The sequence below is a fragment of the Drosophila takahashii genome, unplaced genomic scaffold (assembly GCF_030179915.1).
Source record: "Drosophila takahashii strain IR98-3 E-12201 unplaced genomic scaffold, DtakHiC1v2 scaffold_144, whole genome shotgun sequence".
Classification (NCBI taxonomy): Eukaryota; Metazoa; Arthropoda; class Insecta; order Diptera; family Drosophilidae; genus Drosophila; species Drosophila takahashii.
In genome coordinates, this window is record NW_027221663.1 from 39,001 (window position 1) to 45,000 (window position 6,000).

The 6,000-nt window shown below is 27.8% G+C and overlaps 1 non-coding gene across 1 annotated transcript in view; it reads left to right on the plus strand.

Moving 5' to 3' along the window:
* The first annotated feature begins 5,793 nt into the window (after positions 1-5,793).
* The window catches only part of LOC138914204 (small subunit ribosomal RNA), a 1,999-nt gene continuing 1,792 nt past the window's right edge, over positions 5,794-6,000 (plus strand). The window contains exon 1 of the ribosomal RNA XR_011420068.1: positions 5,794-6,000. This exon is cut by the window's right edge and continues 1,792 nt beyond it. This is a non-coding gene — a ribosomal RNA (small subunit ribosomal RNA).

Genomic DNA, 6,000 nt, shown 5'->3' on the forward strand with positions numbered 1-6,000 from the left:
AGTCCGAACATACAAGTAAGAGACATATGCAAGTATATGTACCTCTTAAGGTAGCCAACTGAATCGTCATCCTATTAGTGACGTGTATAAAAATATTCTAAGTCCGAACATACAAGTAAGAGACATATGCAAGTATATGTACCTCTTAAGGTAGCCAACTGAATCGTCATCCTATTAGTGACGTGTATAAAAATATTCTAAGTCCGAACATACAAGTAAGAGACATATGCAAGTATATGTACCTCTTAAGGTAGCCAACTGAATCGTCATCCTATTAGTGACGCGTATAAAAATATTCTAAGTCCGAACATGCAAATAAGAGACATATGCAAGTATATGTACCTCTTAAGGTAGCCAACTGAATCGTCATCCTATTAGTGACGTGTATAAAAATATTCTAAGTCCGAACATACAAGTAAGAGACATATGCAAGTATATGTACCTCTTAAGGTAGCCAACTGAATCGTCATCCTATTAGTGACGTGTATAAAAATATTCTAAGTCCGAACATACAAGTAAGAGACATATGCAAGTATATGTACCTCTTAAGGTAGCCAACTGAATCGTCATCCTATTAGTGACGTGTATAAAAATATTCCAAGTCCAAACATGAGTTATATGGATATGAAAATAATATTAAGTTCTAGTATGGATATGAAAAAAATGAGTTATATGGATATGGGAAAAATAACAAGTTCTAGTATGGATATGAAAAAAATGAGTTATGTGGATATGGGAAAAATAATAAGTTCTAGTATGGATATGAAAAAAAAAATGAGTTATATGGATATGGAAAAGAATACAGAGTTCTAGTATGGATATGGAAAAATGAGTTATATGAATATGGGAAAAATGATAAGTTCTAGTATGGATATGAAAAAATATTGAGTTATATGGATATTAAAGAAATAATAAGTTCTAGTATGGATATGGAATAAAATGAGTTATATAGATATGGCAAAAAATTTAATGTTCTAGTATGGATATGAAAAAAATTAGTTATATGAATATGGGAAAATTTATAAGTTCTAGTATGGATATGGGAAAAATAATAAGTTCTAGTATGGATATAAAAAAATATTGAGTTATATGGATATTAAAGAAATAATAAGTTCTAGTATGGATATGGAAAAAAATTAGTTATATTGATATGCTAAATAATGAGTTATATGCATATGGGAAAAATACTAAGTTGTAGTATGGATATGGGAAGAATACTGAGTTCTAGTATGGATATGGGAAAAATAATCAGTTCTAGTATGGATATGAAAAAATATTGAGTTTTATGGATATTGAAGAGATAATAAGCTCTAGTATGGATATGGAAAAAATTAATTATATTGTAATAGTAAATAATAAGTTATATGGATATAGGAAGAAAATTAGGTTCTAGTATGGATATGAAAAAAATTAGTTCTATGGATATGGGAAAAATAAAAAGTTCTGGTATGGATATGGAAAAATATTAAGTTATATGGATATTAAAGGAATAATAAGTTCTAGTATGGATATGGAATAAAATGAGTTATATAGATATGGCAAAAATATAATGTTCTAGTATGGATATGAAAAAAATTAGTTATATGAATATGGGAAAAATTTATAAGTTCTAGTATGGATATGGGAAAAAGAATAAGTTCTAGTATGGATATGAAAAAATATTGAGTTATATGAATATTAAAGAAATATTAAGTTCTAGTATGAATATGGAAAAATATTATTTATATTGATATGGTAAATAATGATTTATATGGATATGGGATAAATACTAAATTCTAGTGTGGATATGGAAAAAACGAGTTATATGGATATGGGAAAAATAATAAGTTCAAGTATGGATATGGAAAAAAATTAGTTTAATAGTTATAGGTATGGAAAAAAATTAATTATATAGATATAGAACAAAAAATAAGTTATATGGATATGGTGGCATCAGTACGAAATATGCCCAATTTACATACACCGGAGCCGCAGTACGATAAATACCCAATATTTAGACGTCGTGGCCAAAAACATATATAGGGAGGCAGTGCTCGCCGACCGGTTGTATTGTTCAAAATTTATGTTTTCATATTATTTTGGCAATGCTATATATAAATGATATCTTATACATATAATTCAATTATAGCGATATGGAAATACCATATTATATGTATAAAGAAAAAAAATGTATAATAAAATATACATTGACATACAAATATGGCTAGTTGTATGGATATGCCGTATTCATTATATGGATACGGCATATAGATTATATAAATATGACCAAAAAATATTTTATATTGATATGGCAAATAAAGAAATTACTTGAATATGGAAATAAAAGAAGTTATATTGATATGGAAGAAAATAATGAGTCATATAGATATGTTGGCATCAGTACGAAATATGCCCAATTTACATACACCGGGGCCGCAGTACGAAAAATACCCAATATTTAGACGTCGTGGCCAAAAACATATATAGGGAGGCAGTGCTCGCCGACCGGCCGTATTGTTCAAAATTTATGTTTATCATATTATTTTGGCAATGCTATATATAAATGATATCTTATACATATAATTCAATTATAGCGATATGGAAATACCATATTATATGTATAAAGAAAAAAAATGTATAATAAAATATACATTGACATACAAATATGGCTAGTTGTATGGATATGCCGTATTCATTATATGGATACGGCATATAGATTATATAAATATGACCAAAAAATATTTTATATTGATATGGCAAATAAAGAAATTACTTGAATATGGAAATAAAAGAAGTTATATTGATATGGAAGAAAATAATGAGTCATATAGATATGTTGGCATCAGTACGAAATATGCCCAATTTACATACACCGGGGCCGCAGTACGAAAAATACCCAATATTTAGACGTCGTGGCCAAAAACATATATAGGGAGGCAGTGCTCGCCGACCGGCCGTATTGTTCAAAATTTATGTTTATCATATTATTTTGGCAATGCTATATATAAATGATATCTTATACATATAATTCAATTATAGCGATATGGAAATACCATATTATATGTATAAAGAAAAAAAATGTATAATAAAATATACATTGACATACAAATATGGCTAGTTGTATGGATATGCCGTATTCATTATATGGATACGGCATATAGATTATATAAATATGACCAAAAAATATTTTATATTGATATGGCAAATAAAGAAATTACTTGAATATGGAAATAAAAGAAGTTATATTGATATGGAAGAAAATAATGAGTCATATAGATATGTTGGCATCAGTACGAAATATGCCCAATTTACATACTCCGGGGCCGCAGTACGAAAAATACCCAATATTTAGACGTCGTGGCCAAAAACATATATAGGGAGGCAGTGCTCGCCGACCGGCCGTATTGTTCAAAATTTATGTTTATCATATTATTTTGGCAATGCTATATATAAATGATATCTTATACATATAATTCAATTATAGCGATATGGAAATACCATATTATATGTATAAAGAAAAAAAATGTATAATAAAATATACATTGACATACAAATATGGCTAGTTGTATGGATATGCCGTATTCATTATATGGATACGGCATATAGATTATATAAATATGACCAAAAAATATTTTATATTGATATGGCAAATAAAGAAATTACTTGAATATGGAAATAAAAGAAGTTATATTGATATGGAAGAAAATAATGAGTCATATAGATATGTTGGCATCAGTACGAAATATGCCCAATTTACATACACCGGGGCCGCAGTACGAAAAATACCCAATATTTAGACGTCGTGGCCAAAAACATATATAGGGAGGCAGTGCTCGCCGACCGGCCGTATTGTTCAAAATTTATGTTTATCATATTATTTTGGCAATGCTATATATAAATGATATCTTATACATATAATTCAATTATAGCGATATGGAAATACCATATTATATGTATAAAGAAAAAAAATGTATAATAAAATATACATTGACATACAAATATGGCTAGTTGTATGGATATGCCGTAGTCATTATATGGATACGGCATATAGATTATATAAATATGACCAAAAAATATTTTATATTGATATGGCAAATAAAGAAATTACTTGAATATGGAAATAAAAGAAGTTATATTGATATGGAAGAAAATAATGAGTCATATAGATATGTTGGCATCAGTACGAAATATGCCCAATTTACATACACCGGGGCCGCAGTACGAAAAATACCCAATATTTAGACGTCGTGGCCAAAAACATATATAGGGAGGCAGTGCTCGCCGACCGGCCGTATTGTTCAAAATTTATGTTTATCATATTATTTTGGCAATGCTATATATAAATGATATCTTATACATATAATTCAATTATAGCGATATGGAAATACCGTATTATATGTATAAAGAAAAAAAATGTATAATAAAATATACATTGACATACAAATATGGCTAGTTGTATGGATATGCCGTATTCATTATATGGATACGGCATATAGATTATATGGATATGACCAAAAAATAATTCATAAAGAAATTATATGAATATGGCAGAAATAATTGGTTATATTAATATGATCAAATAATACTTTATATAAAAAGTGAATATCTTTGGTTGGGTGGCAAAGAGAATTAAATATGCCCGATATATAGACGTCGTGGCCAAAAACTACTATAGGGTGAAGTGCTTGTCTGTTGGTCTATATATATACATATAATATTTTATGCGTACACATTATTATTATAGATAGTTAATATCTATCGTATGGGTGGCAAACGGAATTAAATAATTTCGATATTTAGACGTCGTGGCCAAAAACTACTATAGGATGGTCAGTGGTTGTCCACCAATTAATTATTGAACAAACCATATGAATATCATATGCTGTTGTCAATATAATGTATATCAATAATAATAAAAAATAAGGATGGTACAGTAAGTAGTCCATCTACTATTGAACAAAATATATTATAATATATACTTTTGTTATCAATAGAACAACATATATTAAAATCAAAATATTATCCGTATAAATTTGTTTCTTAAATGAAATTAAGACTTGGCTACGCGGTTAATATTATAAACCCATGATAATAAGGTGAAACAGAGGTCAAGTTTCTATTATATATAGAATAACAAATTGTTTCCGACTTTTATCGTTAATCTTTGGTGGCAGGTATATATGATAATTTATATTAAATTATTATATCCCCTGTCGTTTGGGCACAGAGTATCGCTTGCCGGTACAATGTGTTTACAAAAAGCATTATAATAAAATATAATTGCAATATTAGTGATCAAAATAATTTCATATGCGCTCGGTTTTATATCATATATTACCAGAGAGTTATATGGAAAAGATAAATTTTAAATTTATCATCAAAATGCAAATGATTTAACTCAATATTTATATTGGTTAAACAAAAATTGTACATGTGTGGATACAATAATTATGTATGTTGAACAAAAATGATATTTTAGAATGAAATATGTATATATAATATAATAAAAACTTATAGAAAGAACAATATATATTGAAAATTGTGTTATAAAAAAGTTGTACTTTTTCTTTAACATCAATTATAAACTTGTTATATTAGTGGCGAAACAAGTAAAAATTAAAGAACGTATACGAATGCCATATAAAAATGGCCGTATTCGAATTAAAATAGAATTATTTCACAAAGCAAAAAAAAAATATTGAATTAAAATCAATATTTAAGAAAAACCGAACATATAAAATGGAAATAAAATCTATTATATTTATATTACTAATTTCTATTCAAAAATATGAATGAAATATGAACGAAAACATTATTCTGGTTGATCCTGCCAGTAGTTATATGCTTGTCTCAAAGATTAAGCCATGCATGTCTAAGTACACACGAATTAAAAGTGAAACCGCAAAAGGCTCATTATATCAGTTATGGTTCCTTAGATCGTTAACAGTTACTTGGATAACTGTGGTAATTCTAGAGCTAATACATGCAATTAAAACATGAACCTTATGGGACATGTGCTTT